General features: G+C 40.1%; 1 protein-coding gene across 4 annotated transcripts in view; it reads left to right on the top strand.

Moving 5' to 3' along the window:
• rbfox3a (RNA binding fox-1 homolog 3a) overlaps positions 1–26,467 on the top strand; it is a 440,273-nt gene that overhangs the window by 213,439 nt on the left and 200,367 nt on the right. The window lies entirely within an intron of this gene.

Here is a 26,467-nt window from a genome sequence, read left to right as displayed (position 1 = left end):
CTGCCTCCGCCATGCCACTGCACACTCTCTCCCTCTTTCTCTTTATCTAGCTAGCTATCTATCCATCCACCTTTCTCGTTTTCACTTCTCCTCCACCACCCCCCCTTGCTCCTTCCACTCTCTCACTCCCTCTCCATTCCTCTGTAACAATGAAATAAAAAAGGAGAGGGTCCTTCAGCCCTGCCAGACTTGTTGGGGTGAAAATATCCCCAGTTAAGTCCCTGGTATCTATTATTCAGCACCAGCAACAATGAAATATTATTTACAGCGAGTCATTTTGGTGCTTTTATCTGAAATGTAAGTGCTTGTACTTGTTCTCTCTACTGTGTTTTTATCAGAGAAGGCAACAGGGTTGTTGAAAGGGATGGTGGATGAGAAAATTCTCGTGTTTGTGGGTGAGGAATTGTTCTCATATGTTCATATAGCAGCAGTTGTTGGTCACGCAGAGCCGTTCTGAAAGCAGAGATATACTCTAATGTCTTCCGTTAAAATGTTGACTTTTTTTGGCTGAGACCAAGCCCTTGGTTGGATGCACTTATGTTTCCCAGTTTCCGTTGCGTGCATGGTGTGTTTTAGTGCAGACTCATAAATGCCGGCTATAAATGCTCATTCCTAATGTTACCCTGTGCGCTCACTGCAACTTACCACTCGCTTCCAAACCTCCATGCAGCTTGATCATAAAAAATGTATTATTATTTCGATTAAATTTTAGGTTCTGAAGCGTGACCCTGGCTGTAGGTGTGGCCATCTGTCCTACTGGCGCATCGATACCAATCTAATAAGAAGAGGAAAGATCAATCACAACCAGCTTATATCTGTGGAAATATACACAGTCCATCAGGTTCCTCTGCAGACTCTCCAACCACTCCATTGTGTAAAATCCTATCATATACATTGTATGTATGTATACAATCTCAAAATGGATTCATTACGTTTCAGTAAACGTATGTTTCTCTACCAGAACATAGCACAAAGAAAAAGGATTATGATCAAGATGTATGTGGAATATTTGTACATTACAAACATGGAATTAACTACTACTACACCATGATTTTTGCACCGAGGACAGGACAGAACGCGATACAGCGTGCTCATGAATTGTTTTATAGTAGAAATCAGTTAATCAATGTAAGCCAAGAGGGAGTGACAGGAATTTAAAATAGATACACTAGCACCCACATACATACAGATGCTCTCTCTCTCGCACACTCATGCACGCACACTTCCTCCTCCTCCTCCTCTATAATATCAATTACTGGTTGGCCTGGTTTAGCCTCTATCAGTGTTCGTCAACACGGCTCCGGGCCCAATCAAGCCTCTGTGTCCCAATCACACTGACACAGCAGCGAATTGGAAAGTTGTCGAGATGATCATTGTTGGCGAGAGTTGCAGGTCCTTTGAAGCTCCATGATGAGATTTAGGTTGGTGATACAGTTCCAGAGCCACTAAAAATAAAAAAAAGTGTTTGATGTGTACCAATCTGTGTCGGATATTGCCTTTTTTTTAAACTCGATTTCACATCAACCTGGATATTGCATAGATCCATTCTCATTATTGTTATTATTTCCATACATTATTATCATTTGCTAGTCATTTGTGAGTTTCTTTGTAGTAAAGCGGTTTTATTGCCATTGCTTGGTGATGGTAGGTCTTCAGGGTATCACAACAAAAACCATTGGACAGCTGTGAATGACGTTCAGTTCGACCAAATGAACGAAAGGGCTGATTTGACTGGTAGAGATAGGCTGGCATGTCTGTGTTGGGAAACTTATGGGGAATTAGTGAAAGCCAAAATGGATAGTTGAAGGCATGCAATCCACTTCTTGTCTCTGATAATCCCTCCTTGACGCCCCCACCCCCTCTCTTTAGTGTTATTGTCAATTGTGCTAACATTAACATTATATAATAGTGAATCGTTCCTTTGTAAAGTCTTCAGTTCTGAGGGGCTTTAAACAAGGATACTTCTCCAGAACCCTGTAAAGTGTCATGAAGCTTGTCTTCTCAAAACTATACAATTAAGTTGGGGTCTTCTGCTGCCCAGAGGTTAATAGAAGCACTTGTTTTTCCTCCTGTCACGAAATTATTACATGTAATGCTCTGTTATGCTTTGCATTTGTCATATACAGTATATCCTATCAGCAAATGACGGTGGGCACTTCTACAGTGTACACTGGAAAATAAAATAAATATTGGCTTGATCCAAGCAGAGGGGCATACAGCACAATGAGCATTGACTGATGATTGATCCCTGGACAGACAAACTAATCCAATCTGTACCTCTGACAGTGATTGCTTTGGGCTGATTGCGCCTTGCTGATTGGTAGAATTCAACCCATTATCATTTGTTGATGTTAGTGGAAGTATACGAGTTTGTTTCCACCTCTTTAAAAATTAAAGCTTGGCCTTAATGGTGATAGCACAAAGCAACTGGTAAGCAGTTAAAACCCCCTTACATTATTAACACGGATAAACACTAGCATCTATGGCTGGAGAGGAGAGATTACCGAGATGATGATTTAACCAACACACTGACGCACTGATGTACATATGTATGAAACTGCAGACAAAACGTTTGTACTTTTATTTACCACCAGGAATGGGTGAAAAGGCTCAATTTGCACATGATCTGTGTGAATTCATTGGCTTCCACTGTGGAGGCACACAAACACACGGCGAGAGCAGAGTAGTGTAAATGACAAACGTTCTCTTTGTGTTTGTTAAAGTGATGTCCAGTGTCTCTGAGCTGCTTTTAACACTCCCAGAAAGGCCATTACAATTAAAGGAGTGCTAGCCAGAGCAAAGGGAAATGGAGAAGAGTGTGATGAGAGTAAAAGAGGGATGTCAGCACAAAGAGTGGCGGAGATGCTTTTAGCCTTTCTCCACAGGAGTAATGTCCAATTACTGCTCCGTTTGAGGCCACCGCCTCACACAGTCATCAGCACACAAGCACCGGGTTATGGCCCTCTACAATGGGCCGATTGTCAGCTGCATGGATCACAATCAGCCAGCGAATCCTCTGAGTCGTCCAGAGGAAAGCGGCATTTCACATTGAATATTCATGTTGTTTTACTGGTTATAATAGGCTGGAGAACTCTAAGGTGATCTACACCTCCAACAGCAAACTACAATGAGCTCAGTGCTGGCTTTGATGCCATGTCTTTGTGAACAGTTTGCTTCTGTTCCATTCTATATTTGTCTCCCCCGATTTCACAGGAATAAACGAGGCCTGCAAATGTCTTGGTGTTTCATCTCCTCTGACTCTGACCAGCAGGTGGTACCAGATATTTAGCTTTCCTGTCTTTGTCTTTTTCTGGCTGTCTTCAAGGCGCCTCCTCACACTCTGATACACTTACATTTACATTTGTAAGTGTGCTGTGAAATTTGAAAAATGGCAAAGAAGTGAAGCCTTATTATGCTGCTGACTGCGAACCGCCTCCAGTGTTTGTTTCCTCTTGTTGGCTATTGATCTACGGAAGGAAGGGACGACATTAGTGTTTTAAATGCCTGACTTTACAAAATGACTTTTATTTAGTAATAACAGTAATAATTCTCATCTGACCTAGCTTGAAATTGTTATTTTTATTTTTATCTTTGTGTTCTGTAGTTCTATCCAGCATGTGTGTGTCTACCGCATTTGTCATGTGTACCGGCACACTGTCTGTGCTCTGGTACCTATTTACGATCTGTTAATGCGGTAATGCTAGCAAACAAGAGCAGCTGCAGGAGGCTATTGTGTCAGCAGCTAATAAGGTACACCGACGGCAGCGGGAGAGCCAGTTTTAACAGCAGGAGGAGGTACACTGCAAGTCGGACACAGAGGCTGTTTATTCTAAAGTGTGACTTATAACAAGGAAGACCGTACATTATCAAATAGGACAGTTGATGGATAAAAGTGCATGTAACAAGTTTATTGTGGAGCTGAAGGTGTTTTGTGCACAGTAGGTTTCTGGCTCAAAGAGGCAAATGCAATGTATGGACAGGCGTAAATTAAATCTGGTTGTTTGGCCAAAGGATGTAGAACTATCATAGAAAGCATCCAGTATGACTTAGCTTTTTATTCAGATTGCGTCCACCATGATGTTTTTCCTGCGCCACTGTAATTATTCAACTTTTTTTTTATCATTTGTTGTACACAAATTCAACTCAGATTAGGCTTGTATGTATCTACGACAGATGTATGTATATCTCATTCCTCCTGCTGCTCTCTTCTCTCTCTTTTCTGCCTCTCCTCGGCTGGCCTTCAGCCGATGGGTCCCTCCATGTGAGCTGGCTTCTGCTCAAGGTTTCTTCCTGTTAAAAGAAGGAGGAAGTTTTTCCTTGCCACCATCACCTTCATGCTTGCCCTGGGGGTTTCAGACCAGATTTTGTAATATCTAGTTATTGATGCTATATAAATAAAATTGATTTTATTATTGATTGAAACAAAAAAAAAAAGAAAAAAAAGGTTCAGGCCGTCTTCCATGGTAAATTTTGCATTAGCTCTATTTCTTGTTCTTTAAAAAAATCTCTTGTGAAAATATTAAAGCTGCACTTATTTACAATTATATATAATCTTATCTAGTCTAATCTATTAATCACAAATTATTATCATGCATTCTCAATCCAGATTAATCAAGTTCATTTTGCATGAGCAAACAGACTCAAGAAAAAAGAGAATATATACTTAACTTGTTTATTAAACACCTTAAAAGTTTCTACAAAACAACCTGAAACAACAACTTCTTGTCTCTTTTTGTTTAGAAAAAAAAATAACTTGTTGACATTGTCTGAGAGGAGAGCAGACCGCTTCTTATTGTTGGTGCAACTGTGTTGTCCCTCACATGCAACAGTGGTTGCAGGAGTGACTAGATAAAAGCCAAAGATAAAAGACAAAGCCAGCATTGCCAGCCTGTCTCTGTCTTGGTTTTCTCGCAAGCTGGGCGATGCGTTAGCCCCAAGTACTAGCAGAATCCCAGACTAACGTATGCTTCGCACTGATGTACTAGTTTAAACTGGAAGTGTTTTAATGAAAAGAAAACTCCTTCCTGTAGAGTGTGCAAAATATTTTATATACTGTTCATTCTTGTTTATTTGTACTCAAATTTCCCATATGCCCTGTTACTACTGAATCAACTGGCCATTTGCGCATGCATGACGGTAACTCTTGGGTACTTGGACAAAACGCCCGAAGTGCATTGCGTCATAATGCATCTCAGTTCTATTGAGGGGGTTGCCGTTTTTTCATACAAACACCAACAAACCAACTCCACAGATGCACTGCCCCTTCAAAATTGTGACATAAACACACATACAGAGAGCACTCGAGGTAAAAGTATCAGCATTAATTACGTAAAGAATATTACTTTGAAAGTGTTCAACAGCTGCTGTCACAACTTAAGGTCAGACAGTTCCACTACTCTTGTTCCTCTAAAACTTGTTCTTCCCCAACCTCCCTCCCTCTCTCTCTCTCTCTCTCTTTATATGTCTCTCTCTCTTTTTATTCTCTCATTCATCATGTTGACAACAGCACAGCTACTTTTGTAAAATAGAGAAAAATGTTTAAGTCAGCTTTTCTCTTTTTCTCTTTCTCTCTCTCTCTCCCCACCTCCTTCCATCCCTCTTGGCCATCTAGATATGTGTATATATGACTGTGTGCATGTGTGTATGTATGTGTGTGTGTGTGTGTGTGTGTGTGTGTGTGTGTGTGTGTGTGTGTGTGTGTGTGTGAGTGAGAGAGAGAGAGAGAGAGAGAGAGAGAGGAGGGATGGGAGTAATTTCTGCTCAGTGGAAAGCACTTTACATATGACACCCGTATGGGATTCTGCTGCAGATGCGGAGTTGCCTCTTATTAGTGAACTAATGTGCAATTGCCGCCTTAAACCTCATACAGGGAGAGGTATGGAGGGTACACACACATTTATGCAGGTTCTTACTGTACGTCTCTACAGAAGGATTTTTTTTTACAGATTAGAAACAGAAACAGAAAGGAATGGAAATTAAAAAAAAATAAATGTCTTACAAATATTTACACGCACACTCATCCACAAGTCCTAACCTTCACTTAAACTGCCAGTTTAGTAGGGTTCAGCAATTGAGTCAAGGCATAGTAGAGGGATCTATGTCATCAGCCATTGACAGAATTTAGTGAGCGCCTGTTTATTTTGGACCCAACAAATGTAGAAAAACAAAGAGCACACCCACATAAACACTCAAATACACACAGTGTTATACCCGTAAAATAATGTGTGTGCTTCATCTCCCTGTATGTCACATCCACTTAGCCGTGATTTGGTGTGAATGTTGCTTCTGTCTTGTGGGAAGCGTTTAAAAGAGCAAGAGAAAACTTGCGCTGCAAGTCATTTAGATGCCAATATAGCTGTTTCCCTTCTCTAGATATCAATAAGGCACACACAATCTATGTTGCCACTTTAATATGGAAACCTTTGCTCCTTATTCAGTCTCTGTGTGTGTACAAATGTTGTATGTATACTTATACTTTCTCTGTGAATGTATGTGATAATTTGAAAAGGGTGTCGTCTAACTGATTAATGCTGTGGAGTGTGGTTTGGACCCTTACTTTAGGCCTGCTCTTGCAGCTCTTTGTATTTCAGATTGAATCTACAGTATCATTTGAGTCTACTCTCATCTGATTGACTGAGATCTAAAAGTGTCTCCATTTTAGCGATTCATACACCATTATCCCATCAAATTCTTTATGCAACTTGCATTAAGTGTGTGCAATTCAGTCTCATATGTAAACATTCGCAAAACAAGATGGACAATGCCAGTATTTCATAATTGATACAACCTATACAATTAGTTTGAGCAAAGAGGCCCCATGGATTATGATGTTTGTCTGTCAGGAGACCATGAAGCTGTGTAGTATTGAGATAGACCTTGCAGATTGATTGGACTCTTGCAAATAAGGTTATGTCTATGTAAATTTGGACTGCTCAGGTAGAGCAAGTGTGTGTATATTTTGTGCGACTGAATGGGTAGATTGCCATTGTCACTGATGAGGCATAACATTATGACAACCTTCCTGGTATTGTGATATTGTGGTATTGTCTCCTTTGTGCCTCCAAAACGGTTATGAATCATCAGAGGACCTTCTGAGGGTGTCCTGTGGCATCTGGTGACAGAATTTTGTTAGTGGGGACCTTTTGGGTCCTATGGATTGAGGGGAGGAGCCTCTGTAGTGGGTGTCTGGTTTGGTCTAGGTGGGTAGTACATGTAATAGTAAGTAAGTAAGTAATACCCACATCACTGAATGCCAGGTCGAAAGGTTTCCTAGTACAACATTGTATAGCCACAAGATGATCAATGTTATTCACTTCATCTATCAGTGTATGCCTGATTGGTGTAAAAACAAGACTATTCACCAAGGCTATTTGCCAAACTCCACAAAGGATACCAAAGAGTGTGTTCTCTTGACATTTTTTTTTTTTAATATTGCCATGGTTAGAAATTTGCTTTATAGTGGGAATTACCTTAAGGGTATAAGGTCAGACATTCAGTTGTGAAAGAATAACTCATTGTAAGGTCCCCACATAGATAGTAACTTGTGTGTGTCTGTGTGTGCATGCGAGTGTGAAGGCTACCCTGATTAAGTCTCTCCACTCCTCCTCAGTCATGTTGATAAGGCTTTGTTGAAACTCCTTAATCTTCATTAAAGATTGAAGTGAAGGTGGAGGAAAAACTTAGCAGAGGGAAGACGACAATTAAATTTTAAACTGTGAGATAAGGCCCTATCTGTGGCTTCCACCTTTCTGCTCGGTGATGGTCCACTTGGATGGCATAACAGGGCTGAAGGTATTATATGCCTTTAGATGGAAGAGAGAATCTGTGGGAGGATGGGCTGAAAGGGATCGGCTCTCGTTTTTGGCTGCCTTGATAGCACTGGGCTGCCCTCGAGCAATGCCAACCGGGCCGCTGCCAGCACCATTACCTTTTTAATTATGCTTCATCCACTGGCTCCATGAGAAAGTCCCAATATTGCTGCACAAGGCGAAGAGCATTTTAATAAATGTCAGGCTGGATTCTTATCTGTGCCTTCTGCTGCTTCATCATTTAAACTGTACGCTGAACTGTACTTTACTGCAGTGACTGTATGTGTGCAGATTTAGTGTATAGACATTCATGTGTTTATAGAGGAGAAAGCATGTTTTCTTTTCAATCCAACCCTGTTGAGACCTGGTATCTACATGCATCCTAAGTGTTGGGATATGTGTTTTCACAAATTGTTTTAAATTCACATAAGCCTTGAGCAGCCACTTAAGATCTGATCACAGTTTTGAACTGTATGCTTATAAGCACGTATATCATTTGGCCGCTGTTTTTAACGGATCTCTACCTACCCCTGTTTCTGAACGACTAACAGTGCTGATGTGTGTTTGCCCTGGCATGAGGACATTGATCCAAATCGTGGCATGTAATGAGCTGTGAAGTCCCTCTCACTCATTGGAATCTCACACGTTAAGTTATGATTTATTTATTAATCTCCACCCTCAGTCTGTTGGGTTTGGATGCTATCACATCTAGGCTATTGATCCAAAACCAGGAGTGTTTTCGCCTCAGATCAGCTCATTTGGACTGGTGTGAACACCGTTGGACTCTGTTCTGGATGAAATGGCCGAGCTCAGCAAGGTTAGAGGAGATAGTTGTTGCCCAGGTCAGGTCATTTTCAGTTTCATTATTTCCTGCAAAATGTCCTGCAAGTTAGCACTAGTATTGAGGTTGTATCATAACTTTGTCATGGCGTATTTTTCTCGATTACCATGTTAACATGAACCGAAACCAAAGTTAAATCATCAATTACTTTACGGTTGTGAAAACACCCCAAAATCTCATTGATGCAGTGACCCGGGTCAAATGACCCAGCAATCAGTGTCATTGCAGAAGCTCCACGGCTGCGAGCAGCTCAAAAACAGAGCAAAGTTTTGGTCTACTCCCATAGGAGGCTGATCTATGAAGGACAGAGACTTGTGTTCATTTCTTCAATTAAACAAATCAAATGTGTTGTTAGACGATCGTTAATGGAAGGAGAATTAGGTTAATTAGCCTTACATCATGTTTGGGAAATCGCACCGGGTAATCTTAATGTGAACTGCACATGCACGACTGTGTCTATATTAAACTTGTATAGGGATATGGCACACATTTTTATCTACCATGAAAGTGCACTGACAAGACCGTGAGATCCGCAAGCTGCTCTGCATCCGTGGAGAAGAGGAGATTCGAGGCACTTAAATGTGTAATGATGAGATTGTTGACACATAACATATGAGAGGGAGGAAAAAACAGGCATACAGCTCTCACGGCGGGAGGTCAGAACCGGGACTGCTGGCAATGTGAAAGCACATCAAATGTCAACCCGGTATTTCTGATGTGAAAGTGATAAGAGAAAATTACCAGTACAAGACCAGAAGACTCTCCTAAAGAAGTTCTCATGTTCTTCCTGTGTCCGTTGTGTTTCCTCTCACATAGACATATATGTTAGTTTTAATTTAATTAGGGACTGTGATACTCCACAGGATAATACTGATGCATTTCCAATCACAAGTCATTGAAGTTGTGTCTAGTCATTGAACACACCTACACTAACTACAAGTAACAACTGAACTTTTGTTGAATAGTATCATTTGATATATGACACCATTATGCTTGCATAACCTATTTGTAAAAGTTCAGTTATAGCTTAATCAGCATTTCAGAAATAGGAATAACTGATAAATTACTTGACTATCAAAAAAATACATATATTGACAGATTAATTGAGTGATAAAAATAATCATAAATACAAAAGTCTAATGCCTCACAACACTCAGACTTAGACTTAGACTCAACTTTATTGATCCCTTTGGGATGACTCCCTCTGGGAAATTATGTTTCCAGCAGCTATATACAAGAATTAGAAATAAGAAATAGAATAGGCAATGTACAATATACAATAAGCTGTTAACCGATTAAATTACCAATAATAAATATCAAGTATCAGATATTGCACAGTGGGTGACTACCACAACTCCTTCCCTTCAGTCCTCTCTGGCCTGTTTCCTCCTCCCACTGAGTGAGGAGTTCTAGAGTCTGATGGCTTGAGGAACAAAGGAGTTTGTGAGTCTTAGTCTGAGTGTTAGTCCTACACTTAGGAAGGAACAGTCTGTCACTGAACAGGCTCCTCTGTTTGCTGATGACAGTGTGGCTGGTATTGTCCATAATGTCCAGCAGTTTGTCCAGTGTCTCCATTTCTGCCACCGTCACCAAAGAGTGGTGCTTCGTGCCGACTATTAAGCCTGCCCGCCTGATCAGTTTACCCCAGTCTGGATGTGTCCTTGGTGGTGCTGCCCCTCCAGCACATCGTCCATGTATTGATAAAACACCCACAGCAGTTTGCTGCAGATATTCAAAGACCGCAGTCTACTTAGGAGTACAACCTGCTTTGTATCTTCCCGTACAGGTGATTGGTGTGTTTTGCCTAGGCCAGTTTATTGTCCAGCCACACCCCTAGGTATTTGTATGATTCCATTGCCTCCACCTCAGCTCCCTCTAGCAGGACTGGTTGTGGTCTTGGTCTGGCCTTCCTAAAGTCAATGGCCAGTTCCTTTATCTTAGAGGTGTTGAGCTGTGTGGGACCATTCCGCAAAGTCCCCCACCAGAAGAAGTGTGATTGCACCCAAGATGCACTGAGAACTCATTGAGTTCTGATCACTCAGACCACATCCTGACATTCTGGGTTGCATATGGTTGCCTTCTTTTAGCAGTTTTGTATATGCCATTGTGTACTGGACTACTTGCTCAGTTAACATCCCCTGTACAGATGTTTCTATGCAACCATTCATGTGAAAAGGAGTGTCATATTAGTCAAGTTGTTAAGTCAAGTAGTTTTCAATATTTTGTAAGCTTGCTTTAATTGAAAAAATTGCAGACAGCCATAAAGGTACCACGTTCAATCAATAGAGCCAGTCCATGGTGTTTTTAACTTCTTCCTCCTCTTTTTAATTTACTCTGATAAATATATCCCAGCATTCACAGAGGCCAGATGAATTCGTTATGCAGTGGGGAAGCAAGCACATAATATAATAAAGCTGTTCTGGCAAAATCCGTTCAAATTGCCTGTGCGTTACTGAACAAGCAACAAACATAACAAACAATTCAAACTCACAGACTTGCTGTAGAGTCTCTTTCCAGTGGTCATAATATTCAAAATTCCATTCTCACCCTGTTTCTCCCTTTTAATATCAAGCAAAGATATTTGGCTGGAAAGTCTTAATCGCCTCATCAACCTTTCCTTGCCCAGTGGGAATTTCCATCGTCAATGGAATCAGGAGAAAATGATGGAAACTTTTAAATTAAAAAGCAGGTGACTGGGCGTGCTATTAGAAGCCAATTAATATCCTGCCTGTATTTTCTATGGTCTGGAAAACTGTGTCACTCACCAGTGAATGCAGTTTGTCAAATAATTTTGTGCACCTGTCAAAGTTCTGTTTGTATTATTCTAAATAAACTTCTAATTGCTTTTTAATGGAAAAGTTTTATTCATCATACATCATCATTTGATTAAGTTGTATTAGTCAGTGTGGTCTTCCTAGACCTAAAGAAACAAGCAAACATTAAATCATTATATTCTTAAACATTTATTTTCAAATTTATTTTCTGTGATAAAACTCCCAAATGTGTAGTGTGCGATGTCACCAAAAATGGTTACTAATGAGTTTCAGTTTAGGTGAATAATTTATGACATTAATGTCATCAACCATGTTTTCAGATATGTCACATTTACATCTGATAGCACTACTGTTTTTGAAAGTTCTTGCACAGTTGTGATTTAATTTATAATCCACAGCATCATGTTTTGAAAACTCATGTCACATGTCTTTGCTTTACTTCCGGAACCGGGTTTCATGTTACGATTAATGGACAATATATTCAACATTTTTCTAAGGCAAAATACACTGACCTTGTTAGACCCACATATAAAATTTTGGAAGCATGGTAAAGCTGAGTGATGCTGCAAAAGCAAACATACTGTACCTAGGTTACGACTGTTATCCTGTTCCAAATATTTTATGCATATATTGGAAATTGTAAAATGTCTGAATCTACAAAAATCTAAAATGGATTTTGGATATTTAAACTCAAATGGAAATGTATTTAAAGAGGGATCAGTCATAAAGTTATGCATTACCTTGTCTTATACAATGTCCTTTGCATAATTCTGTATTTGATTTTTGAGCTTGATGTTTTTCATGTGTGCGTTTGTTTGTACAGTCCTTTTTGTATTTGTTGTTGAGTCCTGTGTGCTTTACAGGCCCATTCAACAAATTAGTTTAGGCTATAAATACTATGATATGTGGCACTCAGTCGGGCTATACTTTTGCCATGATACAAATAATTAGAAAATAAATATATGCTGAGGGAAAATGTATCCTGTAACAGATGGCATGGCTCCCCCAGAGCTTTGATCTCAGGATCACGGAGCCAGGAGTAGATTACATGATAGCACAGAGAACACTCTGGCCGTAATCCACAGAAGAAATGTGGCAAGCTTTCCAAGATGCCGAAATAAAAATTAATAGCGATAAACTATACTAAGTGTATCTGTTGTTGTTTTATCATGTTAAACATAACAGAACAGCTAATTGCATTTGACGCTTTTATATCCAAGTCTGTATTCCTTTTCACTTTATTTCAACTTTCAGTTAAGCCAACACATGTTCAGTCTGTCCCTTTATATGTAAGCCTGGGAGAATGTGTCTCTGTAGCGTGTCTACACCGATCCTTTGGTCATGCACACATCAGTGTGTGGTTTCAACACAATTAAAGTACTGCTTAATAAATAATAGCCAGCGTTTCTTTCTCCCCCTCCTTTAACCATAATAAATCCATTACAACAGCATACCATAGAGTTGCTCCTGTTTTTACTCAATAATTGATGAAGACAAATTCCTCCAGGCGCTAATTAGATCAACAGGAAATTAGTATTTATTGGAATATGGGCCTTTGGAAAAGGTCATATTGAATATTTACTCAACGTCTAGTCTTCCATGCAACACTATTTCATGGTTATTCAAAAGGTTTTAATGGAAAGTCCATTGCCCAATACAGTCACCAGTGTTTGAACAGTGAGGGAGTTGAGACTGGAGTGAGAGAGGAGGGTCAAGGAGGAAAATCTAAAGGGAAGGGACAGAGAGGAGGATCGCTTTTTCAAGTGAGGACAGTAAGCTCTGTTTTGTGAGTTTAACTTCGGCTATATAGTCAATAGATGTTTCATTCAAAATGAAGTCAATCACATTTCAAGGTAAAGACGAGAGCAGGCAAGGTCTATAGTGTTTAGACTGTGTGTTAATGCAAACCAAAGCTACAAGCAGTGTTCCTTTTATTAATATTTTTTCACACAGAACACTAAGCTGTAACAACAACTGCAGTATGTCAAAATGGTTCAGTTTTCAATAATACAATAATAATGATATTAACTCTGTAGTAAGACCCAGAATATCATAAAAAAAAAGAAAAGCATAGAGAGCAAGCGTTTTGGTTCAAACAATGATAATAAAATATTTCTATTTATTGTAAAGTCTGTGTCTTGCATCAGTGCAGTATAAAGGGACATGGATGGTTGTTTTAAATTGATGGTGCTGTTTTTTATAGACTATACATATCAATAGCACACATAGTATTGATAACGTCATGTGTTTATGTTCAGTTCTGTCGTGTGTGTTAACATTGTTGCTGTGATTGTATGGTGTGTTTTTTGTCCTTGATGTCAGTGAATGCACCACATGAGAGACGGAAGTTATGGTAGGGCTGAGAGTTTGCTGAGTGAAAGACTTATATTATTTTCAGGCTGACAGTGTTTATGATCTTATCGTGAGCTTCAGCCAACAGTAGCCAGTGTTCAAGCTTCAATAAACTTCCAGAAAAGCCTCCATAGCCTCCTTTGTATGAGACTCTATAATACGTATTCAGGTCAAGAACATAAATGTCATTGTTGCAAAGCATTACTTTCTACTGTGTTTTTATGTGTGATGTCATTGGCTAGTCAATGTCAACTCGACTCACAACACATATTAGTCGACTTTAAAAAAAGTATTTTAACCCCTAGACCGTACCATGGAAAGGTAATGAAATTCAGCGAGTTGTAGCAATGATAGGGAAATAGACAAAAATGTTACCTGGGCAACCAGACATGAGAATCTCCTCTGGTGGCTAACTGTTTGGTTAGCGTTGGGTGATAAGTCAAGGGTTCAATTATCAAAGCTTTCATTGTCTCCTGACAAGTCTTGTTCCCCAAAACGTCATGAAACAATCTCCAGGGACATTCAAAATAAACCCACATAAATAGAAGTTCAAGTGAAATATATATATGTAAAAGTACAGAAAAACACTTCAAGTGTTTAATTCACGGAGTCAGGTTCAACCTCAGACTACAAGTGAGTTAGTAACGTAAATCATTCAAAGCTTTTGGCACAGAGGGATCCCTGGCCATATTGTTAGTGTTGATGCACTTTGTAGAGGATGTCTTCTGCCATCTGCAGCTCAAGACTCATTGACTTACAACTACACTGTCCTTTAAATCTTGCATTAGTAAATCGTGAAAGGCATTCATATAGTTCTTTTCTGCCTTCTTTATTATCACTCAAAGCTTTACAGTCACAATGACAACTCTACCCCATCATACAGACAAGTGCCAAACACTTGAAGCAACTTGGGTTTTAGTGTCTTGCTCAAGGATGCTTTGGCATGTGGCCCATGTATTGGGTATCAGTTTGTTAACTCTCTGGTTCATGGACAACCTTCTGAGTCAGCTTGCATTATGTTCTATGAATGAATGTATGAATGAATTGTTGATGTGGCATGAGCTGCATTGTCACACACCACCAATACCCATGAAAAAGAGGTGAACTCTTTGTAATGAAGCATGAGGAATCTGTATGATAAGACAGGAGAGGCCAGTGACTCAACAAGGACTCCATTATAAACACTTCATTCATTGCAAATATTGAGCACATATTTGGAGCTAGATTACATTTTCAGTTAGGAAATGTGCCATGTTACACTGTTGTCAAAACTGAATAAATCCAGTGCCTAATCATGACACAATTCACATGTGTATTTGGTGTACGTACAGTGTGTGTGTAATTTGCATGTGTAAACAAGACCTCTGGGAAGCAACATGTATTAGATAATTTGTAAATAGTCTAGGAGTAACAAATGTTTGACTAGTTTCAGCACCACTTTGAGACAGGATGTTCCTAATTTTGCCAATACTGCATGGGTAAAAACTTCCAGAAAACATAAATTAAGATTGCTCTTACTACTACAAGAAGCCATTGTAATGCCATTCAGGGTAAGTATATGACTGGATTGTATGTTTCTGGGGTGTGTATAGGCAAATACTGTTTTCAACCTTAGTTCCACTTGCTGGGGATAATATGCTGTGAAAGGTGGGGAAATACACTGCTAAGATGTGGAAGGCAATGTAGAGACAAGTCTATTGTCTCAGGTTCTAAAAAGCTACTTTTACTTGTTCCATTTCTGTCCTGTGTACATGCCTGTGGCATGTAGCCCGTTGATAAAGATTAACTCATCAGATGGTAAAACAGTGGTAACTAGAGGAGAACTATACTTATCCTTACTCTTGCTGTCCAGCAGCCATGATTCAGCAAACAGTATATTGTTCACTGTAAATATAGTCATGTAAGTAAAAGATTATAGAGTTGTCTTTCCAATTTTTTTGCTCTTTGATAGACTGCAGACCTGTAAACATGATGCACCACTCCTGCCGCTCCTGCCAAAAGTAGAGAGCAGTAACATGTGATCAGTTCAAAAGTAATGGAAGCCAGCTATGAAACTGTGTGTTTTGTGCAGCAGGTTATTAGTCTGATTGTCTAAGTGTTTGGGCAAGTGGGACTAGCAACATCATAAATTCATCCATCTTGTGCCTGTGGAAACTGTATGCATGCTTGTACTTCTCAAAAACAACCTGCAAAACTGTGTTGTTGAATGCTAATCCCTGGCTGTCTTTCTATGTTTGACATCAGTAGTGATAAACTAATCTGACAGAGTCCTGATGGATGTTTGTTCATTGCTCTACCATTGTCCCAGTTTAAGATAGTTGGCTAAACAAGAATTCCTCATGCAGCTTTCAGCCCTGCTTTAGTCTCCCCTTTAATCACCAGCTTCCTAATTAGCTCTCAGTATGCTAATGCAGCTTGTGCCTTTCTCTTTCCCACTTGATATGCTAACTTATTAGCCCATATTAGCATCATTACTGATTAGCTGCAGCTCACCCCCTACGGATGCAGCCAAATCAGCTCCACTTGCTGTTTTATACAGTAGGTATACAACAACTTATAAATCTACAAGCTTAGTACAAGGCTACAAGTTGCTTAGTCTAATATTGAGCAGTGCAGTCTCAACCAATAACGAAAGTCTGCCTGGGGCTGTCCACATGATTGCAAAAACTACAAACTTCGCAGTGGAGAATAACAGAAGTCAGTGGAATGTATTCTATGTTAACCAAGAATCATTTGACATTACCTTACCCTGGAATTCAGAATATAAAGCTTCATCCCTGACCCTCAATCCTGCTCTGACAAATTTGACTCCCAATACATTTTTTCAAGAGAAAGGCTTAATCATTTGACTAACCCCTTAAAGAGGAAGACATCCCAAGACTGTGAAGTAAAAGATAGAAATTGTGAGACTAACTATCAAAAAGATTTTTTTCTGGCAGTCTGAGTTTTCCCATCCCATTAAAACTTCATAGCTTCATTAAATTAAGGAAAAACCTGCAGTAACTAAGGACTGTCATTTGAATGCAATGCAATGTTCTAATGAATTTTTAGCAGGCTGTCAAACTATTACTGTAGCTTCTTTAATGTTTTTTTTCTTTTTATTTTGATAATAAAGAACTCTAAGATCAAATCTGAATTGATGCTGCGACATGGTTATTGGACCACATTGTCACACATCACCAATACCCATGGGAAAGAGAGGAATCAGTTGTAATGAACATAAAACACGATGAAGCTGTGTGATTAGACCGGAGAGGCCAGTGTCTTCACAAGGCTTTGATGGGCTTATTATTCTAACTTTGATTTATGGTAATTGACCTCTAAGTGGAGACAGTCATAATTAATAGTTGAGGAAAAAGGCTAGCCCATGCCCTTTTATCTTTGTCTCTTCACTGTCTCTCTCTTTCTCCCTTTCTTCCACCCTCCACGAGAGCAGAGTAATCTAGAAGAATCCTATTGTCTAATTGTGGACTTCAGGGGGGATTTCTCTTTTTTTCCTGCATAGAATTTGTAAAATTACTATTGTTTTCCACAAGAATGTTGATTTAGCACTTTGATTGGTAACAAGGTTAATCAGATATACAAAGACATCATGATACAAATATAGTAATTAAGACTGGACCTTGGAAATTTACATCTTGTTCTCCTTGTTATTATACAGTTCACTGTACACTATTTACTGAATGAATGAATGAATGAATATTTCTGTAATGAAGCAACAAGATTGTCCTCCCATAAAAATAAATCCATAGGCCATTTGTGCGAGCTATTTGTGAGTAATCATATTACTATGTTTACATTTCATCGTGACAGCGGCATCCAGTGGCTGCAGAAATTATGATGGAAGGAAAGAAGGAAAATAATTGATAGTACCATAAATGCTGCACAGGAAGGAGGTCCAGTTGGATGGGTTGACAAAACATTCAGTTGTGACTCAGGACCCCGTGTAATCTCTCTTAAAGCCTCTGTCCTTTTTCCACTCCATTTTTCCATCGATGGTGAACAAAAACTTAACTGGTAAGCTTTAAAGTTTTTGTTAGACCAAGGTGTTGGCTCAAGTTTCTTGACAAATTTGATGACTTCTGATTTTGGACCCTGAATCTCAGATCCTGACATGGATCTGATCACTGGATATAGTTGGGCTGGATTGGCTGATTTGCATTTTCAGTGCCATGTTTATATAACAGCGTGTATACCAGGGTGTTGGAAAGGAGAATTCAACTAATTTTAACTTCCAGAAGAACAGGATTCAGGAGGAGCAATGTGGATTTCATCGTGGGCTCCTGGACCAGTTCTTTACCCTTAGAGCCTCCACGGTAAACTTCATTTGGGCCACAATGATCTTTTTAAACAGACCAGGATGGGAGAGTTCCCGCCCTGAATTGTACTTCATTTAAGAAAAGATGAGAAATTGGGTTCTAAGTTAGGCAAGACACTTCTTCTTTGATTGATACACAACTTGTTAGGCAATCGGTTGGCTTGGAAGGAGAAAATATTCAGCCCTGTTGCTAAAGAGAGTGTTAAGCCTATTTAAACTGAGTAAAGTCTTGCATTTAAAACATAACTTAAGTAAAGTAATCAGTTTAGGCAATTTATAGTTAAAATACTCATGCAGTGACTCTTGTTATCATTTACAACATTAAAACCACCTCTCTAATAATGTGTAATGCTATCTGGTCAAAGGCTGACTAGCTACAGTATTTCTGCCTGCTTCCGGTCTTGATGTTAAGCCTCTCCTCCTAACTCGATCTGATGTCTACATCTTATATGACAAGATTATTAAGCAAGTACGAATACATTTTCTGATATTTTTTTTTATGCATTTTACACAAGTTTAAATGTATTTTTGTCTTGTTGCTCCTTTCCAGTCATGGAGGTATTGATTTCAAAATGTAGTCTTCAGTTATGTACAAATTCTGTTGTTCACTTTCATGTAAGGAATGAATAAATAAATAATTACATAAATCTACTATTACCAATTACACAAGAAATAATTTCTCCATTACTCATCTTCATGTATTATCAGCATTGATGATACATTACTTCAACATGCTGGCTATGTTTCTTATCCGAAGGTTCTCCGTGGAAGTGATGTAAAATGTATAACATGCCACAGTTTAATTACCACACCGTGCATAGCTGCAAGATTACTGCAAAAGAGTTTTTGGAGAGCAGTGAAATTGTGAATACAATTTCGCAAGATCATTGCTGGAACCTAATCTCATCTTCTCTTGCTCTTTGTCCACTTTCACACCTCCTGGTTGTATTGCCTCTGTTCCGTTGTGTTCCACTGACACAGTCGTACCTTCCTGCTGGGGAGCTCGAGACATTACTTCTCCCAGTGATTCAGTGAATGTGAATGAGCTGGGCCCAATCTCCCCCTCTTCTCCTTATTTCTTTCTCATTCTCTTCCTCCGATTTGTTCTGTTCCTCGCTCCTTTACTCCTTGGCTCACTCATTAAGTTCCCTCCTCGTGCTCCGTTCTTCTATTCCACCAGGGCTCCATCCTTCCGTCTCTCATTTACCAAAGTAAGAAGGTAGCCCACACCCCTCCCTCCCTCCGTCACATCACATCCCACCCCTTCCCTCCTCTTCTTCAGGTCGATGATAGAGTGATTAGGACAGGGACAGAGGAGGAGGAGTGTAACAGAGATTGGTGGGAGAGGGAGATCAGGATGGAGATGTGTTCCATTCATCTCTTTGGGTGGATGGAATGATTAGCAATGGAGAGAAGACAGGCAATGGGGGATTGTGGTGGTGGGTGGGGGGTTGAACACTGGATTGAATCTAAGTGATGTGTGCTCCATCTTTGCTCTTCTTTGTCCTCTTCTCTTATTTTTCTCTTATCCCTTGCCTGCACTTTCTTTATAACTTTCCCTCGTCTTGTTTTAAGCTGCGTTCTCTTCTCCTCATCATCTTTTTCCCCCCATCTCTTCTCAGCTTTACCTCTCCACTTTCTCTTCTATCCACATTTATCTCAAATCTGCCACATGACCATGCGTTCCATCTCTGTCTCCCTCTCTCTCCCCTCTCTCCCCTCTGTCCCTCAGTCGGTGTCAGTGTCTCTCGGCCTCAGTGTGGCGGTGACAGTGTGACAGCTGTGTCCCGGCTTCATCACACCCGGCCTTTGATCACTCTCCCAGCTCACCATTGTGGCTAATGAGGGGAGCGCGAGAGCTCCAGGGCTTGCATAGTGCAGCTCCTACACCACCCTCTTTACCTCCATCGCCCATTCCTTCACCTCTTCTCTCTCTCTCTCTCTCTCCCCTCCCCTCATCTACCTTTCATCCTCTTCCTCCTCCTCTGTTCTGCCTTCTTCATGCATCCTCATTTTTCTGCTTGTCACGCTATTCTCATTATGTCTTTTGTCAACTGAATTGAGGTTACGTGTGTGTTTAACATGAGTGTGAATTGAACATGCGGATAAAAAACAACATATTCAATATAAGCATTGAAAATCATCTTAAATAATTTGAGGGTTCATGCCAGTGTAAGCGGAACAAATTAAATTATTTTTGAATTATCAGACAGAATTTTATTAACACACAATGACTCTGGAATCAAGCTTATTTGTTCTGAGTTATTTTCTCATGTTTTTTTCTATACACATGACGTCTCCATAAAGCAGATGAACTACCGTACATTTTTAGTGCAGAATATGTGAATGGGGCAGGCTACTGCTGCAGAACAGCATTCCATGTCTGGCTTTATGCCGACAGCCTGTTTGCCCTCAAACACCATCAATCTGTTGATTCAGTTACCGGCATTTGCTTTTGTATATTGAAGCCGTCTGTATTCAGGGAAACAATAGAAAAGAGACATTTACAGACTCTTATCGATTCCATCACTGCTTCGGTCTACAGACGCTCTTTTTTCCCCTCTTACTTACTTCCTTTACTTGTTCATATAATTTCTTGTAATTTCTCTTCCCTTTAACTTTGTGTTTGCCGCTGCTCTTCCTTCCATTTTCTTTTCTTTTCTGCTTTGTCCCTATCTCCCCTCTCTCTTCCTTCTCATGACAGTATCTGTGGGCTGGAGAAATGAAATTCCCTCCTGTTCAAATGCAGGTATGGAAAAATATTGGGGGGGAGGGGAGAGGTGGTGTTAATATTGATCTTGGTTAATTAGATTCCTATTGGAGTCCCGAGGGGGACTGGGGTGGCAAGGCACAATGTTTGAGCCCTGGCGGAGGAAAACGGAGCCTGAATTAGAAGGAATTCCATTTTAAACCGCAGCATGTTTGGACACAGTCCGAAGAAATCAGTGCTTTTCATATTTAATGTATTCAAATCACTCGGCTAGCTCTGATCATTCCCTCTCTGTTTAATTACACATCCTTTTGTCTTTCCTTGCTGTTTTTTTTTTCCCAGGCTTGACAGCATTTATGTTTTTGGACTCGATTTGCCTTTTGTTTCTGTGTGCGTGTGTGTGCGTGTGTCTGCTAGCACTGGGACTCCCCGTATCCAATCATAGCCAGCATGAGTAGATATGGTTCAGTGCTCCCGTGAACATGTATGATTACCCGAAACATGTGTAACCCACAGGATGTGGGTTTTAGCAGGCGGAGAGTGGTGATCCACGTGCCAGTGTGTGTTCAGAGATTAAGGCTTCCATTTTCCTATTGTTATTTCACCGTTTTTGCCTTTTTGTCTTCCAACATAGAGGCTTGCTATGCACTGTACATAGGAACTGGATTCCCGCAGATCAGCAGCATACAATGACAGCAGGAGAGTGAGCTTTGCTTGCTAATTGAAGAAAGTGTATTTTGTAAAAACTGTCTGCTCCACCTAAGTACCACCACCTGTACAATTGACAACACAGACATGTGAGGTTTGACAAAACATGGTGTTGTACAGTCCCATAGTAGTAATGTTCTACAAATGTATGTAGTATAATGGTAAATGGCCTTGTTTTTGTAGAGTGCCTTTCTACCTATTGGTGCTTAAAACACTTTATAGCTACGGACACATCTACCCATTCGCACACACATTGACACACCAATGGCTTGCACTCTGGGCAACTGGCGGTTCAGTGTCTTGCCCAGGGCCCAAGTGTCGCACATTCCAGGGATCTCACATTGAGCCGCTAACTCTCTGGTTCGTGGACAACCTGCTCTACCTACTGAGCCACAGCCGCCCCCATGGCCCAATAAAAGTTTTTGGATTCGACTGTTTTTCAACTCACTTTTAAGTCGGACTGCTTACAACATGCCTACAACCAGGCAGCACGGCTTTTAAGTTGTTAGCTTAACTTGCGTCCTAAGTAGAAGTTTGTGCAACTATCAAGTTTTAGGGGTTTCTAGGTTAGGCTTTGCAGAAATAAAGTAATTATGCTTTATCGCTGAGTGACTTGTGGAACCCTGAAGATTTTATTAATTTGGAATTTTATTTACTGTGATTATTCGGTTCTCACTGCTCAAAGAAAATGAACCAAAACCTAACCAGACATAAATCCTTGTTTGTATGAACTATCATGACAGTATTGAACATGAAAAATGTGAAAAAATGAACCAGGATGAACAACATTAAACATTAAAAGGAACTCTAATCTAGCAGCAGCCGTCCTCTGGAAATGACAGCGACAGCTAGCACAAATAGTCAGAAGGTAAAGAAGCAAGTCCCCATTCTGTGCACAAGTAACAGTTCAGCACGAGGATTTTTGAAGGCAGCAAGAATGCACAAGGTATTATAAGAGATCAGGTTGCGTATACAGGTTCATAGTTCTCTTCCAAACCATAATCTGTCTTTAGTATGTCCAGTAAAATGACCTGATTAACAGTGTGTGTGCAGCTTTTATTCTTTCATTTTTACGTATCAGTATTCTATGCCGTGCTGGACGGGATGTTGGTAGCAGCAGTAGATGAAGGACGTGGTAACACTCCTAGTGCAAACAGCATGATTGCTTTATTGTCAGTACCAGAGATGGAACTGCAATGCAATACTGTGGACAACATCTGTTTGTGTGGTAGCAATAGTGTACTTTTACTGTGTATGAAGGGGGAGATTGATAATAGACATGAGGCAATGTGTTAATGTCTATTTGACACTAGGTAGAAGAATTGAGATTCAATGACTACTATTACTGCTGCACTACTTCACTACTCTGTCTACCCCAGTACTATCACTGTACGACATATCACAATGCGGAATACAAAAATATTATTAAAACAGAAGAAGACTGTCTAACTATACGGGAATGATACAACAGTACACTGTTACTGATACGTACCACTACACAGGCAATATAGAAAGAATGTAAAAACAGCACAAATAGTGACTTTTATAGTGTTTAATAGTTTGTGGTTGTGTGGTAGTGTGTTGTACATGTGTTGTTGTTGTTGGGGGGTTAGTCAGTCTTTGGAGCAACTTCAGGTTTGCAGTAGCAAATGCATTATCAGATGTATAGACCCACTGTGACGAGAGTCTGACGTCCTCTACTTGCTAGAGCAGCCATTATCTTTATGAAAAGCTGTGTTGTCTCATCCCAGACATCTCTGTGGGGGCTTTGTCTCAGCACCTCTACTGAAACCTGCTTACTGTGCCATTTGTCGCCGAGGCTCATTTGGTCCAGTGAGTGATTGATTGGGTGATTGATAGAGGCTCTCCATCTCCTCCCCTCCTCCTCCCCTTCACCATCCACCCTTTCTTTTCACCACTTGGTTCCACCACCTCACCTGTCGTAACAGTTGACACCCATCTCTCCATCTGTGTGCATTGGCGCTTGTCTAACTGGCAGACCACCTAGACCCATCCATCCATCCATCCATCCATCCATCCATCCATCCATCCATCCATCCATCCCCAATCCACCCCCATCCCCCTTCCTGCCATCACTCTACATCCTTAATTGAATCTTTTCAATATATTGCCTGTGGCTAAATGGGTAGGGTCACTTGTTTCTGATTGCCTCACGCACCAGGCATTAAAGATTTTCTACTTTCTTTATCAGGTGGCCAAGCTGTCAGGTTGGAATGAAAATGTGTTTGCATGGTTTTTAGTTAGGCCTGTTTATCTGCCTGTCCGTCTGTCTGGGTTTCACCATCCTTTTCATCTCTGCAACTGGCAGTTAAGTGTTGATCGCACACTTTTTTGTTAGCATTCATTTTGTTGAGAAAGCATTGTTAGACCAAATCTGTCTGTCACTATAAGCTTGTTACAAAAAAAGGATGTCTTGTATTGTTTTTTATGGTAAATGAATACACTAATTGAGCTGCTACACGCTTTTAGAAAAAGAGTAAAGTCTACTGATTCAGATTATCTACATCTACATACATGCATCAGATATTTCCATGGAGTGTGGTCAGCACAGACAGATCAAAGCCTCATAAGCACAGCAATAAAAATTCAGGGGAGTTACATCATATAAACATAATGAATGTGAGATGATTCCTATTTCCACACAGCTAATATCATACCATGTAATACCATTTAGCTATATTCACTTTCCCTTTTTTCGAAATGCTGTTCCCACTTGCTTATTAGTTCCAATCAGTTCAAATGCACAGGAATAATTTCCTGAATGTGGAGAACTGATCATACCTAGCAAAAATCTGCTCCAACATTCAAATAGTTTGGCTAGGCTTTACGCGGTGATGGACAAGAGAGTAATGGCGACGTATCATCTTCGTGTCATCGCATCAGTGCCTACAAATGTAATTTGTTCATAACCAAAACCAAATTTTTCTGATTGGTAGTTGGACATTCCAATTTCATTCAGAGCTGTTTTTTTTTTCTTTTCTCTGTATCAATTGAAACACCTGACGAAATCCATATGGAGTGTTACCAGACTCAAGTTCTGATAACAGATGCATGATAAGGGATAGTATAGTAAGGCTACAGGGATAATGCAATAATGCTTAAGTATTTAAAATGAACATACCCAAACCTGGAGGCATCACTACTCTGGCCAGAGGAGCTGTGGCTCAGATGGCAAATGAACTCCTAGTTGCCATGTCTGGGTGACTGCACTTAGGTATCACAGTAGAGAATTCATGTGTCTTTCTGACATGTTACATGAGTTTTTACAACTTTTGTTCTGGGCTCCTGTGTCTCGCGTATTTAGGTACACTCTGCCTATATGTGAGTGTGTGTGTACAGTACGTGCTTGTCTCAGTGTGCTGCACATCACCGTGTATTGCCTTTTGACAGTTCTCTGACTGACTTCATCTGTCTTTCATCATGCCTCTGTTAGTTCTGCTACTGTGGAGTCATAAACACTAGAACACTATCGCTGTGTATGTGTATTTTCGTGTGTGTGTGCTGACAGGAGCATCATTAAATAATCAGAAAACAAACCTACTGGATCACAGGCGTGCCTCTGTGCTGCGCCTTATCGGCTAACGAGCGCACCACACCTCCTCATCTCTGGTTACATTATGGAGTCTCACCGCAATTGCTGACAACTCGTTCTGATTTATGAGGCAAAGACGATAGTGTTTATTAGCTTACATCCTCACAGCTAAGAGTTCAAAGTCAAGACACCTTCCACCATGCTTTAGTGAGCAATACCAATGAAGATACTTTATCTTTATTTATCTGCGGTGCAGCTTTTTTTTTCCCTCTGATCTTCTTCATCCTTGCTGCTACATGAAATGAATCCCTGTGTGCACTGTCAATATCATTATCACTATCAATATTAAGAACTGTCAAAGCCTCTTGCATGGGTGGGTGACCTGATGACTATATTTTGACCTGATGACAATGGTGATGATGATTATGATGTGGTAACATCTAATGCACTGTTTATTCTTCTGCATCAATTTGACACCGTAGCTTCAGCTCAGGCCTTACAGAAAATACAAATATTGGTATGACTTGTCTTTGGTGAATGCTTCAGTCACCATTGAGGAAAGTGAATTATTTAACCCATCTGCCAAAGAAAAGACACAGTGCCAACTAGACATTTTTATAGAACGAGCCAAACTGACGAGTCCACAAATACAAATGGCTGGGACCTTCTTATGCTACATGCATAGGCATTACATGCATAGGCTACATCAGGGACAGCTGGTATAAATGGGCTAACAGGACTAAGCCCTCTCAAGCTTACACAAAAAAGATAGGGAAATTATTTTTTAAATAACTTTGCAGTGGATTGTTTTAGGTTTTGGTGAAACTAAGGGTAGCAATGGCACCAAAAAGTAGTGATGCACGATATGAAAAGTTTTAGTAGCTCTGGCCTATCTATAATAGTAAACAAAAGTTTTGGCTCTTCAAATGTTCATTTATTTTTTTTTAATGTCACAGATATTTGGGGTCATTTACTGTAAATAACAATAACAGCAGCAAAAGACACTCACAGGCCAAACATTTACCATATGAAATGAATAAATCAAATGTGCTATTAACTTGCAAAAACCTGGGTTCTCAATGACAGAAAAAGGCTGGTTACCGAGCGCTATGAATTCCATCACTTTGTCATTGGTGACTTTAGCCTCTTCACTGTCTCTTGAAAAGTTTTTGCAGTTTTCAAATACCTGCTGAATGGTAACAACACTCTGTACTGCTGTTAGCTTGAGCGCCACTAGCTGCTACCACAGCTGCCTCATATTCTTTCAACACTGCTTTGCTGCAATGATGACTTTTCAGGTGAGTTATAAGATTAGTAGTGTTACAACTTGAAGCCTTCTTTCCTCCTCTCGGAATCCTCGCTGAACATCAACAGCAATGCTGTTATCATCCTCTGCCACTAAA

The sequence above is a fragment of the Mugil cephalus genome, chromosome 16 (genome assembly GCF_022458985.1).
Source record: "Mugil cephalus isolate CIBA_MC_2020 chromosome 16, CIBA_Mcephalus_1.1, whole genome shotgun sequence".
In the NCBI taxonomy this organism is placed as follows: domain Eukaryota; kingdom Metazoa; phylum Chordata; class Actinopteri; order Mugiliformes; family Mugilidae; genus Mugil; species Mugil cephalus.
This window is presented reverse-complemented; position numbering and strand designations above follow the sequence as displayed.